The sequence below is a fragment of the Eptesicus fuscus genome, chromosome 4, assembly GCF_027574615.1.
Source record: "Eptesicus fuscus isolate TK198812 chromosome 4, DD_ASM_mEF_20220401, whole genome shotgun sequence".
Classification (NCBI taxonomy): Eukaryota; Metazoa; Chordata; class Mammalia; order Chiroptera; family Vespertilionidae; genus Eptesicus; species Eptesicus fuscus.
The window spans coordinates 66,961,164-66,974,734 of record NC_072476.1 but is presented as its reverse complement, the minus strand read 5'-3'; the positions used below and the strand labels follow the sequence as shown (position 1 = coordinate 66,974,734).

Genomic DNA, 13,571 nt, shown 5'->3' with positions numbered 1-13,571 from the left:
TTTACAAATTATTTTCACATAAATCATCTCACTGATTCCGCACAGTAACTTGATGAGGTAGTTGTCATTACCATTCTCTTCTACATTTTTAAAAAGTGAAGGTCAGAAAGATTAGATAATGTATCTCAAATAAACATCTATAAGTGATACATTTAGGTCGCAAACTAAGAATGTGTGATTCTAAAAGAGACCCTTCCTTACAGAATCAACTAATTAGGGAAAAGAATAAAAATGTTACCAGAGCCCTGACCAGTTTGGCTCAGTAGATATAGCATCGGCCTACGGACTGAGGGGTCCCAGGTTCAATTCCTGTCAAGGGCATGTGCCTTGGTTGCGGGCACATCAGTGGGGGGTGTGCAGGAGGCAGCTGATCGATGTTTCTCTCTCACTGATGTTTCTAACTCTCTATTCTTCTCCCTTCCTCTCTGTAAAAAAAAACAACAATAAGATAAAAAAAAAATAAAAATGTTATTAGAGTTTTGATTCACCATTTCACTTCAAAATAAGAAAAGAAATAGATGATGTAGAACTATTTTATTAACTGGAAACATAACTGCTAAACTAAAAATAAATCTAAATAATTATAGCCAAAGAATTACATACTTTCAAACAAATAAAAGGAGCCTTGGAGATACCTACTCGCATCTTTCCATTTTGCCAATGAGAAAACAAAGCCTAATCAGAATTCAGTGATTTCCCTCCCCCAAAAAAGAGCAGTTAATACGAGGAAAATTGGGTTTAAGGAATTGAATCTCAGAGGAAAAAAGTTATTAAAACCAAAAATGATTAAGCTATTCCTGACCCCTCAAGAGAGTGATGCAATTTATATGAGAGAGAAAATAAATACTTTTCATGTTCCCTTCCACAGAGTTGGTGGGATGAGGGAAGAAAAAAACCCCACAAAAAAACAAAACTGACACACTACCACCCCTCTCAAAAAACAACAAAAGAATAAGCCTCTGTCAGTTCTTGGGAACAGTTAAAGCTGTGACTCCAAGGCAGGTGGCTGATGGAAGTCACTTTGCAGAAGGGCAAATATGATCCTGGGATAGATGATCCTCTCTACTCAAGCCTGCTGCATCTGTGGGAAAGTAGAACGTAGCTAGGAGCTGAGGATGAGTTAGTGAGCCTGGACAATAAGGGGAGAGCATAGGAGTGAAGGGGGAAGCCCAGAAGAGAAGACCCCAGAGGCAGAGCTGGACGGAGACTTCAGGAAGAGAGGGGGTCCGGCAGTGAGTTGTGAGGTGTGATATGGCCGGAAAAGTAGCTCGTAAGCAATTGTGATGCCCACAATTCAAGTTGACAAGGTTCACACAGCTCCTATGTGAACTCTCTCTGCTGGAGTATCCAGATATGCACTCAAATCTGCCCGACACAGACCTGTGTGTGCTGTTTGGGGAAACCAAGCGGGGAGGGCTATGCTATTCCTCTGGCTCATCCTGGCAGAAGGGAATAAGTGTTACAGAATATGATGCCAAGGGAGGCAAGAATTCATTGGGTACAGGAGCCTGAAGACAGAGCTGACAGAGGTGTTTAAAGTCCTAGACACTCTAGATATTTCCTGAGGGCAAAGGTGAAGCCTGCCCAGCAATCTGGGCACTGCCTCTGGGATCCCCAGAAAGCACAAGTTAGAGAGTTGGAGCTCATTTTATTTACACCCCAAAGGACATCATGATTTCAGCTGACATCTGGGTCTCAGAAAAAGATTACTTATTACAGAGGTTGTGACTGCAGTATTTCTTTTATCCCAAGAAATTCAGTGATTTTCATTAAAGGGTGAGGATGAGGGAAGGCAAATGGGAAAAGGATTTAATGTCTGGAGTGCCTTGTATACAAGGCAACATGAAATATACATTATCATATATATATTTGTTTTAGAGAAAAGAAAACAGCCTTGCTCAAGAGGTTAAGTAACATGTCTAACTGGAAAACCCAAGATTTTAACACAATCTGCCTGACTGCAAATCTACATCCTTACCAATTAAGCCACACTTCCTGCCATGTTGAAAATCTGAGTATTTATTTATATGTTAGTCTTGACAGATGCACAGAATCAACATGAATTCACTAAACACATTCCTATAAATAATGCAGGACTCTAAAGCCTTCCTAAATGGAACTGTTTCAGAGTATTTCCAGGAAAGGGTCAGGGTGTATTTTATATTATGAATACAAATAGACTCTGCTATGCTAACAGTACTCTAGTTCAGCTATGTTTGAAAACAATTGTCAAAAGTATTTCCCAATACTATTTTGTAATAATGTATTTTATATACATAGATTGTTGCCTATACCTTGAAAATAAGAAATAAATTGGCCCTGCCCAAAATGCAGGCTATTTTTTTTTCTTTTTTGTTTTTGTCCCTAATCATTATATAGTGGACTGATATTATATTTCTTGCATATATTCTTTTGGAGAATTCAGGATAGAGTGTCAAAATAAGTGGTTGCATGTTGCTTTTTCCCATTAGACCATAATTCTCTGTAGTAAGAGTCATGGTCAGCACATAAGTAGGTACATGGTATATGTTGAATAAGCACAGGTAAGGCAATAAAGAATTATAGCCACTAATCGGAATGCAGATTACTACATAACATATGTAGCCCAAGGTCTCAACTCACAAAATTTACTTGGTAGACAGAGTTTTATTTTTTGATGTTAAATGGAAACTTTTAAAATATATAACATTTTTCACGTTTCGTTCTCCAAGTGATAAGTGGGCTAATCATATGAGAATTACAGATCCTAGGAAGCTCTTGTTTGTTTTTGTGTTTTCCCCATCCAATACTCAACTCTCTTTTGATACTGAAAGTATTACTTTAAGGTGTTGGCTCATTAATACATACTAATCATCACCTTTAGCGTGTACTGCTGCATGTACTATGAGGACAGTAGAGAAACTGACCCTGATCCTGTTGGACAAAGACATGTTTTTTTTATTCTTTCTAATTTCTGTTTAAATGTTATTTATTCATTAGGCACATATTATGGGCTGAGCACTCTGCTAGTAAGTTGTGAAAAATAATTTAAATGGAATGAAATTGATAGCAGCTAGAAGAGTAAGCTCACAACATAAGAAAATATTTAGTTATCCAGTTTATGTACCTCATTTTTAAAGGTAATTTAAATGGATATCCTTTACTATAAATATACTATGCTCAGAATTAATATATATTTTTTGTTTATGTAAATGTTTCTGGAAATTTTGTTCTAGAATTTTCTTAGTTACAGGGTATTAGCAAATGTTTGTAATATGGCTACCTACATTCTGTGACCAAAACTTTGCTGTATTTGGGGCAGCACATGTCTTTTCTATAACATGTTAACAAAGTTATATATGTTTGAGATGTATATGTGTGTGTGTGTATGTGTGTGTATGTATATATATATATATATATATAAATACAAACATATATGTGTGTGTGTGTATATATATATATGTATATATATACATATATATATACACACACACACACACTCATATATCTCAAACTTATATATACCTTTGAAAGTAATTTAATAGCAGAGCAACATTTAAAAAACAAGTTTTATCCAACCACTCAGAGCTTGTAGAAACAAGACAGACAAGGGCAATCTCAAATGCTTTCCATTTCAAAGATCTCTTCTTAAAAGTCTGTGTTTTTTTGGTATTTCAGTTATACAAAAGAAATCTACAGAGTGTTGATCATGAGCTTCAGTTCTAATTAGTATTCATAAAAGTCCAATTATCTGATTAGACAACAACACTTGGTAATATCACTCTTAACAGTGAAAGTATAAGTGGACTTTCAAGATACAAGAGGCTTCAGGGAGTTTTAAAATCGATAATGCTGTAATACTTTTGTAGGTAATCTTTAAGTAGCTCCTCACACAATGGGGACAGCATGTGATCAATATTAATGAACAACCGAATTCGACAGCATGCTTTCTAGGCATTTTTATGCAAGCTTATATAAGTATGTCAACAAGATGAATTGCTCACCAAAGCAATAGATCTATATGGTTTGCTCCTTTTCTTCATCCCTTCTCACAATTTCAAAAGTAGAGAATTGAAGTTATTCCCATATGTATAACATGGTTAGCTTTTCACATATTTAGAGACTGTGCCCCAAATCATGAATTCTTTATAGTGTGTAAACAGATTATTAGGAAGTAAATAGGTTAAGACTCTCCTGTGATTATGTGTACACAGACTTGGTCAATTTTACAAATTATGCCACAAAACATTGGTTTTAGATATTAAAAATGAATGCACAGTATTATACAATAGCATGTCAATGAGGGAATAGCAAGAGCATAATTTGACTAATTGTTCTAGCAGTACAATGAAATAGAAATAGTTATGAACTAAAAATTCACTCCAAATACTGTTCTTAAAGTTACATTCAAGTTCTTATATTATAGTTTGGTTTTGCATTTAATAAGTTTTACACAGTTTGGCTGTTTCCATTTTGAACCATTGCCACTCAAATTTAAAACCAGTTGGAAATGAAGGAATTATTTTAGGAACATTCATATGATTGATGCTCTCAGAGCAGGTTTTACACTATTCCTTCTTCTTCCTCCTTCTCTTCTTCCTCCTCCTCCCTATTCCTCCTTCTCCCTTTAAAATGAAAAGGGCAAATTTAGCCATTTGAGGGGGAAAAGTGTTTATGGGTATTTAATATCCTATATAATAAATGGATAATATGCAAATCGACCGAACTGCAGAACAACTGGTCACTATGACACGCACTGACCACCAGAGATGACACGCACTGAACACAAGAGGGCAGATGCTCAATGCAGGAGCTGCCCCCTGTTGGTCAGTGTGCTCCTGCAGGAGGAGTACTGCTCAGCCAGAAGCCCTGAGCTGGGCTCATGGCTGGCAAGTGCAGCCGCAGTGGCAGGAGTTTCTCCTGCCTCCACAGCAGCACTAAGGAAGTCCGACTGCCGGCTTAGCCTGCTCCTCACATCAGACATCCCCCAAGGGCTCCTGGACTGCGAGAGGGCACAGGCCGGGCTGAGGGACCACTCCCCCACCGGCCCCCAGTGCATGAATTTCATGCACTGGGCCTCTAGTGTGTGTGTGTGTGTGTGTATATATATATATATATATATATATATATATATATATATGTGTGTGTGTGTGTGTGTGTATGTATATATATATTAAAAGCATAATATGCGAATTAGACCGGGCAGCTGGACAACCTTCTTGACTAAGCCGCAGCTGTGAGGGCTGAGCCCCTTGCATGAATTTTGTTGCATTGGGCCTCTAGTAGAGAGAGAGAGAGAGAGAGAGAGAGAGAGAGAGAGAGAGAGAGAGAGAGAGAGAGGTAAACTATAAATAAATTAAAATATTTAATTTTAGGAACCAGCAAATTTGACAAATTGTTCTTTGAATGTAAAAATATTTGAAAAGATTATCAAAATTGAAACCTGAGGCTAAACAGAGATTTTTTAAAGACCTACCCATAAACTTTCTCTTCCAGAGTTAAGACCAGACTCTATACAGCTGTCTACAGGAAGGCACTGAGGTGACAAGTGCTAAAAGGTGTTTTATATAGAGTACCTGTATTTGTTTCCCAGGTCTGCTCTAATAAATTACAACAAATGTGGTGGTTTCAAACAACCAAAATTTATTCTCTCACAGCTCTGGAAGCTAAAAGTCTGAAATCAAGGTATCACGGGCGCCACACCCCTCTGAAGGCTCTAAGGAAAAATCTTCCCTGTCTCTTTAAGCTTCTGATAGTTCCTAGCATCCTGAGGCTTGTAACAGCATAACTCCAATCTCTGCTTCCATCCTCACATCTTCTTGCCTGTATCTTCCCTTTTCTTATAAGTAAACCAGCCATTGTATTTAAGGCTCACCCTAACCCACAGTGATTTCATCTCAGGATCTTTATTTCCCTCTGGAAAAGCCCCAGGATTGGCTGAACTGTGTTCCCCCTAAACTCATATGTTGAAACCTAATCCCCAGTTCCTGAGAATGTGACTGTATTTGTAGATAGGATATTTAAAGAGATAAAGTAATGAGGCCATAAGAATGAGCCTTAATGTAATCCAATTTCTCCTATAAGATGAAGAAATTTGGATACAACAAAAGAGACAGTAGTAATGTGCATGCACAAGAAAAGGCCCTTTGAGGACAAAACAAAAAAAAAAACAAGAAAGGCCTCAGGAGAAACCACCTGGCAACACCTTGATCTTACACTTTGAGAACTATGAGCAAATATTTGTCTGTTGTTTAAGCCACCAGGCTGTGGTGTTTTGTTATGGCAGTCCCAGCAAACTAATACTTATTTCCAAATAGGATCCCATTCTGAGATTCCTTGTAGACATGAATTTTGGAGAGGTTCTATTTAACCAACTATAGTCCCCAGGTAGTTGTTTTCTTATAGCATGAAGTTCAAGGAAAACAAAGCCCTCATTTATTGTTAGAGTTGACTGACAAAGCACTCCTTTGTATCAACAATTAACATCTTAGCTAAAACTAACTTCACTTGCCTCTCATTACAGAGTGTGGTAAATATATTTCCATGGTTTTGGAGATCAGAGAGCAGTTTAATTTTGAAACAGTGCCTAGGAAGAGTCCCGAGATGCCTTCTTAGGTGGCACCCAGGATGATCTGCATGGCAAGATAGAGGGAAATAGTGAAGAAAGAATATAGATGTCTTGGGGTTGATCTTTATTCACTTAAAACTTTTGTTTAGAGTAGGGCTTGCCAATGGCAGTGTTTTTAACGTAGTCAGCCAACATTCTGAACTTGAAAGTCTTTATATAGATTATTTCTATGCATACATGTAATCATTTCAGTCACAATACATGGTAGGCTTTCTTTACCCAATAAGTAAATGTATTATTAAGCATTAGTAGAACTTTAAAAATAGCAAAAGGATCTATTACTTTACAAAGTGACAAGTATTGCTACAGCTACATCTTATCATGGAGCACAGTCTCCCATTCTCTGCCATGTCTATTCATCTCGCACATCACCACAAAACAAGCTTCCTACACCACCGTGTGCACAATGGAGATGTTCAGCTCTGAATGTCTTATTACCCAAATAGAAATATGTCTCATGACTCTGTAGTTACAGTGCATATACATTTTTAATCCTCCGAAACATGCTGGGTATTTTGGGGTACCTTTTAGCTAGCCAATATTTGCTGATTGTGGGATATTATTGTTAACAGAGCAATAGGTGGTTCACACAAAGCAAAAGACAATCTTGCCCTTTGATTTTTTTCCCTAAGACAAAGGAAACTAAATCTGACATAATGTGTCAATGAAGATTAAGGATAGCATTAGAGGCCTTGTGGAAATTAATAAATGCCATATGAAATTGAGTAATTAATTATTATTTCAGTCACAATAAATGGTATGTTTAGTAATGTTTAGTAATTAATAATGTAAGGCCCACATTCATCTTGAAAGCTTGGGCCATTGGGCTAAACACACACAAAATTTAAGAGAAACATGGATATCAAAAGTACAAGCTATCATGGTAATCAGTGTCATACCTTTATTTTTGCAGATGGTCACTAAAGTAACAGTAATGATTTCCCTGTGAAAATTCCTGAGAAACGTCAGAAACCATGAATACAACCCAAGCTAAATGATAAAACTGACATTCAATAATTTTTTTTGTCAATCTAAGAAAAAATCTCTTTCTGCCTCTGGCAATTATAGAAAACCAGCTCTGGTTACCTGTATAAACTATTTATCTCTAGCTCCTTAAAAAAGCCCTCTTTAATCAGGGAGCTGTTTGCAAACAGAACTCTCTGCAAATCACTTGAGAGGTGCAACTGTCAGAACTCTCATGCCATGGGTGGCAAAATGCTATTCAAGCTTGAGAATACACATCAGCAGGTGGTACAAAATAATATGATATTCAAGCTTGCCATTAGTACCATGGATTGTTTCCTTTTCTACCTATGAATAGGATGGGGCATAGATGAAAGACAGATCAGAGACCAGTGTTTTCTATGTATATTATAAGCAAGTATCTGAGCCTACGTTTCAGGAGCAACAAGCAATTTTACTGTTTCACATGGTGTCTCTTAACAGCTACAGAATTTGCATGTTCTTCATCAGTCTCTCTCTGACCGTTCTTCACCTTTTTCAGGCTCCCACTGAACTTGCCTCTTTTGTTCCCTGATGAGATCATACACTCTGTGTGCACAGAAACCCCTCCTCCTTATATTTTTGTACCCCTATAGACCAGGATGAATTACAGTGTTAGATACTTTGATGTTGCTTTATAACTGTATGATGATTGACTGAAATGTATTATTAATTTTAGAAATATCAGCATATAATCCAAAAACACTAATCATAATATATAACAAAAACCTGAAGTTTTTGCTTCCAATCTGTAGCCTTTCTCATCCACACATAGCAGGTTTCACTGATCCAATTTTAAGCCTGGGGCCAAGTCCAATGTTCTTTGTTGAATAGTCTGGCAATTTGTAAAATAGTAGATTTGGGGTAAACTTATAATTACCAATAGGTGTTAATAGTAGGTGCAATATTTCTACAAAACTACAGCTCTTTCTCTTGAAGTTTAGAGTAGTGGTTTTGATTCTGAAGGCAGTGACAGGAGGTGGGGGAGAGGTTTGCTATTTTTACTTTTGGATCTGCCCTCTGTGCCTGCCATCTCAATCACGGAGCAGTGACGTCCCTCTAGAAGATGATCCAGCTGTGCTCAGATGGTAAGAGTGCCGACCCAGACTTCACAGCTGAGAACAGGGAAGCACAGCTGGACAGCCCAGTTACTGTTTGGAATACCTCCTCAGATCTTGCATGTGGCATCTTTGTGGCAGACTTGAGAAAGCATAAAACAAAGCAGGCGTGGATTCTGGCCAGCTGGCCATCTGTTCCCTCACCCACTGTGATAATTCAGTCATGTAGAATTTTGTTAAGTGAGCATTAAGTAATGACCATGTCAAACAGAGTACATAATGAATGCTTCTTAATCACCGATGAAAGCTTAGGGGATGCTTGCCTGAACACAGAACAGGTCACCAGCACAAACCAATAATTTAAAAAGAGAAGAAAAATGAAGTAGATGTGAAAAAGCAACAATTGATTTCTTTTCCATTTTTACTTTGATCATTTTCAGCTATGTCAAATAGAAAATGTAAGTCTCATAAGGAAGCTAGGTAATATCACGGTTTCTACTATCCCATTATGCACGTATCAATTTATATTGACAAAGTAAGAAATAATTTTAAAACTAAGGAAATAGGTGAGGGGCTTTATCATCTTGACCTGAATTGCAACACTTAAGATTATAGCCATTATCATCAAGCTTTCCTAAATAATTCCCCAGAATAAAACTAAGTAGTCACAGATTGATCAAAATACTGTGTTTTGTTTTTTTTAAAGATCAGTTGAATTATCCTGTTCTATGAAAGCAGCAGCTTTCCCATCATAAACAATAAATAATTGCTAAACCTTTTAGTCCCCTAAGTGGATATGTAATGATATACTCAATCGACGGTTTCCTACAGCTTGGAATTCCAAAGTTCATAAATTTGGACTAATCTTATATGGTCAATGTTACCTCCACTGTTTACAAAAATGAACCAAAATGGTTCACCTGAAAAGTTATCATTATTCAACCTAAAGAAGAAAATTTCTATTCCTAGGATTCTACTCATATGGTTCCCCATTGCAGGATGCCTTTCTTAACCCCACTGTCTCTTCCAAATCTCCCTTCCTTCCAAGACTACCTCAAGTTTCATATCCTCCATTGATTCTTCCCTATCTTTTATTCTTATTTCCTTCAACAATTTCCTATGTTCTCTATCACAGTCACTGCTCATTCATTCACTCACACAATCATTCATTTCACATCTCAAGCTCCTATTCCAGACACAGTGGTAAGTATACTAGAGTTATAATAGTAAGCAAAGCAGATAAGCTTTCCGCTATCATGTAACTTCAGTCACATAACTTCAGTCAAGTGGAAGGACTGACAACAAGCAAATAATCACATACAGAAATACAACTGTTTAATGAATCATGTATCCTGAGAACCTATTGAGAGGAGGTTCCATAACAAAATTATGTGTAAGCTAAGAGCTAAAAACCAGGAAGAGCTAAGGTAAAAAGTAAATGAGTTTTATACTCATTGGTCTGTGGAAAGAAAATCAGGACATGAAACAAGGATCTTCATGAAGGCCAGCAAAGCTGGAGTAGATAGCAAAGATCGAGATGGACTGGTACCAGAACTGGCAGACTGTCTCAGGTCGTGGCAAAGAAAAAATGGCTTTATGGCATACAAGGTGAGGCAAAAGTACATTTACAGTTGTTCATATAAAAATAATACAATCATTAATAAATTATAATTAAAAAATAAACTCTGTTTTGTGTACTTACAACTATAAACCTACTTTTGCCCCACCATGTATACTGATATGTTTAAGGAATAGGATAACAGGACTGGAATTTCAATTTTAAAGATCATCCTGTGTGATGTACAGACAAGATTATGAAAAGGATCTGCACAGGTGACCAGTTGAGAGTCATCACTCTAGCTCAGGTGAAGCATGATAGGAAGCCTGGATTAGAGTGGTGGGCTGGTAGACATCGAGAGAAGTAGACAGAATTGAGAAATAAAGGTCAAGAAAAACTATGAGATTTCCAGATTTCACGTCTTAATGGATGAATGTTGGTGCCATTCCCTAAGACAAAAATACTGGCAGAGATTCTGAATTGGAAGTGAAGATCATGAGTCAGGTTTTGGATCTGTTATTCAAGAGGAAGTATTAAGAAGGCAGAAAACAATATGGCCTCGATATATACATGTAGTCACCTTGGGTATAGGTGAAACTTAAGGTGTATGGAGGTATTCACCTATTGAAAGATTGCCGATGATACAGAGAATCCAAAACTAAGACTCAAGACATGCCATCATTTAATGGCCATATGGAAAATGCAATGGTCCAGAGAAAGCAGCAGCCAAAGTGGTTGGGGGCGGGGGGAGAGGGGGGCAGGATTTAGCAGGAAAGTGAAATAATTGTAGCATTTAACATATTGCTTTGTATTATTAATGAACAATTTAACATGTATGTATTTTATCATTCTGAATAGACTTCAAGATCCCAAAACATGGAATTTATGTTTTATATTACCTTTATAATTCACCCTGTTTTTACATACCTCCTAGTACACAATAAATGCTGGCCGGGTGGATGGAAAATGATCATAACTTCATTGACTGAATATACTGGCAATCTAGATTAGGGAAGTGTTCTTCTTTAAGTGACATGATTCTATCCCAAAAGGACATTGTGGTGGATCCCTTTGTTTTATCTACAGACTCACTTTCATATATCTAAAGGAAAAGCCAGTTGGAGAAACTGCCAATACTTTTTGCTTCCAAAAGAAGGCTTATTTGGCCTAAGGAGTAACAAATTGTTCCGCAACTTCAATCCCTTTGTAATGTATGAGAAAAAAAAGAAAAAACAGAGAGAATAAAAGGGATATGAAAATGAAAAAAGATATAAAATGTACCTGTTGAGAAAATGTACATGTTTTCAGATTTACTTGAAGTCTTTTGGATGTTTTTGTTTTTTCCATGATGTGTCTGGTGCTATCCTCAATGGTGTACTGTCATTTTACTAACCTTAGAAGTCCTTTTGTTTAAACATATATCACAAAATGGTTCCTGTATGAACATTCTGACTAGGGATAAACAATATGTCAGTGAAAATAACAAAAAGCCATTTAGAAATAATAACATCCCTTTTTATATGAAGTACTTGTCTGTATGCTTTTTAGTAGACAAGAAAATGTAGTAGGTAGTTAAATATTTGAGAAATCACAAAATCCACTTAAAATGTATTTAACAATTTCTTATCACTGCAAACCCAATTAAAAATGTTGAGCTATTAAACACAATTCACTTTCTAACCCATGAGAGAAAATATTTAATTCATGCAGCACAGATTTGCATTACTATAAAAACCTTTATTCCTACTTTTCCAGCATTATGCATTTCAATTTGTAAATTCCATGTTACATTAATCACATTAATATAGATAGGCAATTTTTAGTTATGAAGCTCTGTAATCAGTATAGTCCCTAGAAAGGACATAGTGGTAAAATTGGTGGTGAATTTTATTAAAGATTGACTATAGTTCATAAAAAGGCAAGGTTCCCTTCACAAAAGTCATTAGACCTTTAAGTTTTCCTCCACTTGATGAAAATAATTTTAAAAAATAAATATTATACTTTAATAGCACTATCTTAAAACTTTGACACTGTATTTAAAGCTACATAGACTATGGTCATACAGTCATTAAAAAAGTGTCAATAATCCAGGTTCTACTGCATTGTGATTTAATATTTATAGTGTTACCATGATCCAAAAAAATAATGCTGATTAAAGTGATCAGGATGTCACCATCTGGATGGACTAGAAAGCTGAGGTTCACATCTTCAGTACAAAATGCCTCAGGTTATTTCTGCTGTTACCCTTTCTTATTTCCAACACAATTTCCATGAGATGAAATATTACCATGCAGAAAAATTATATTCAGTAGAGGAGTCTTAAGTTCATAAATGAAAACTTTAAATAATTAATTAGAGAAGTTACTACCAACATGCTATTTAAATACAGGTTGACATTTAAGTATAGTAGATCATTCTTTAAGATCAGCTTATCAAGTATAAAATATTTTCAGAGTAACCAATAATTTACTACAAGTGACAGAATGTGTGGCTGCCACTTGCCAATATAACACAGCTTTTAGTGTGATTTTTTTTTTCTGCAAAAAGCCTTTTAAAATAAATTATGCTTCTAAGTGAAGTAGGTCACAAACAATAAAATAAAAAGATTTATGATCGGTTATTTAGTGCTAAAAATTCAGTTGTAAATGTTTAGACATTGTAATTTCCAAAGAAGCAGCTGAACAATGTCCTCACAGCATTGTACAAGACCCAGTGGTAATTTGATAGGAAGAATGTGTTGATTTCTGATGAAAGATTGTCAAACAGCTAACTCCTTTCTAATTTGGTTATTCGAGAATAACCATATTGTTCGAGATTAAATATCTTCCTGATATGGTTTACCCCCATAACTATAGTAGGAATTTTATTACAATTGCTTTGATGCTTTTCTGGATAAAATAAGTTGACAATACTTTATGCCACAGAACTTGAAGGCTCCAAATTTTCTTTGATATATGTGCTAGAGGGGAACTTGAAACTTTTAAGGAGAATCTCAGCTCTTTCCTCAGGAGCTACCTTCATCCACCTCTAAGCTGGAAAGTGCAGTCTTTGATTCATACACTTGTGATCATCAGGCCTCTCAATTTTCCTACCTCTGTCTAGGCTGCCCCTTGGAGCATAAGCTTATGTATCCTTTCACCTTGCATCCTACTCATTAGGAAATGCTGTTATCTCTACCTCCAAAGTGCTGAGTGGCTCTAGAGCCAGCATACATGGATGAATACTCTCAAAAAATGATTTATTGTTATTAGGCTGCAAAACAATGAGATGATTGGGGTCTTACATGGTCTTGCTGCTCAAGACTACAAACCATACACTCGATCCCAATATTCCTATTTCTCCCTTA

General features: G+C 36.3%; 1 protein-coding gene and 1 long non-coding RNA gene across 2 annotated transcripts in view; one reads left to right on the top strand and one right to left on the bottom strand.

Annotated features, from left to right (window-relative positions):
• Nucleotides 1-3,045, top strand: part of LOC129148857 (uncharacterized) — a 38,158-nt gene extending 35,113 nt beyond the window's left edge. Inside the window, exon 3 of the long non-coding RNA XR_008555852.1 lies at nucleotides 2,980-3,045. This is a non-coding gene — a long non-coding RNA (uncharacterized LOC129148857). The remainder of the gene's footprint in view (nucleotides 1-2,979) is intronic.
• EDIL3 (EGF like repeats and discoidin domains 3) overlaps nucleotides 1-13,571 on the bottom strand; it is a 392,540-nt gene that overhangs the window by 216,248 nt on the left and 162,721 nt on the right. The gene's annotated exons all lie outside the window — the stretch shown is intronic.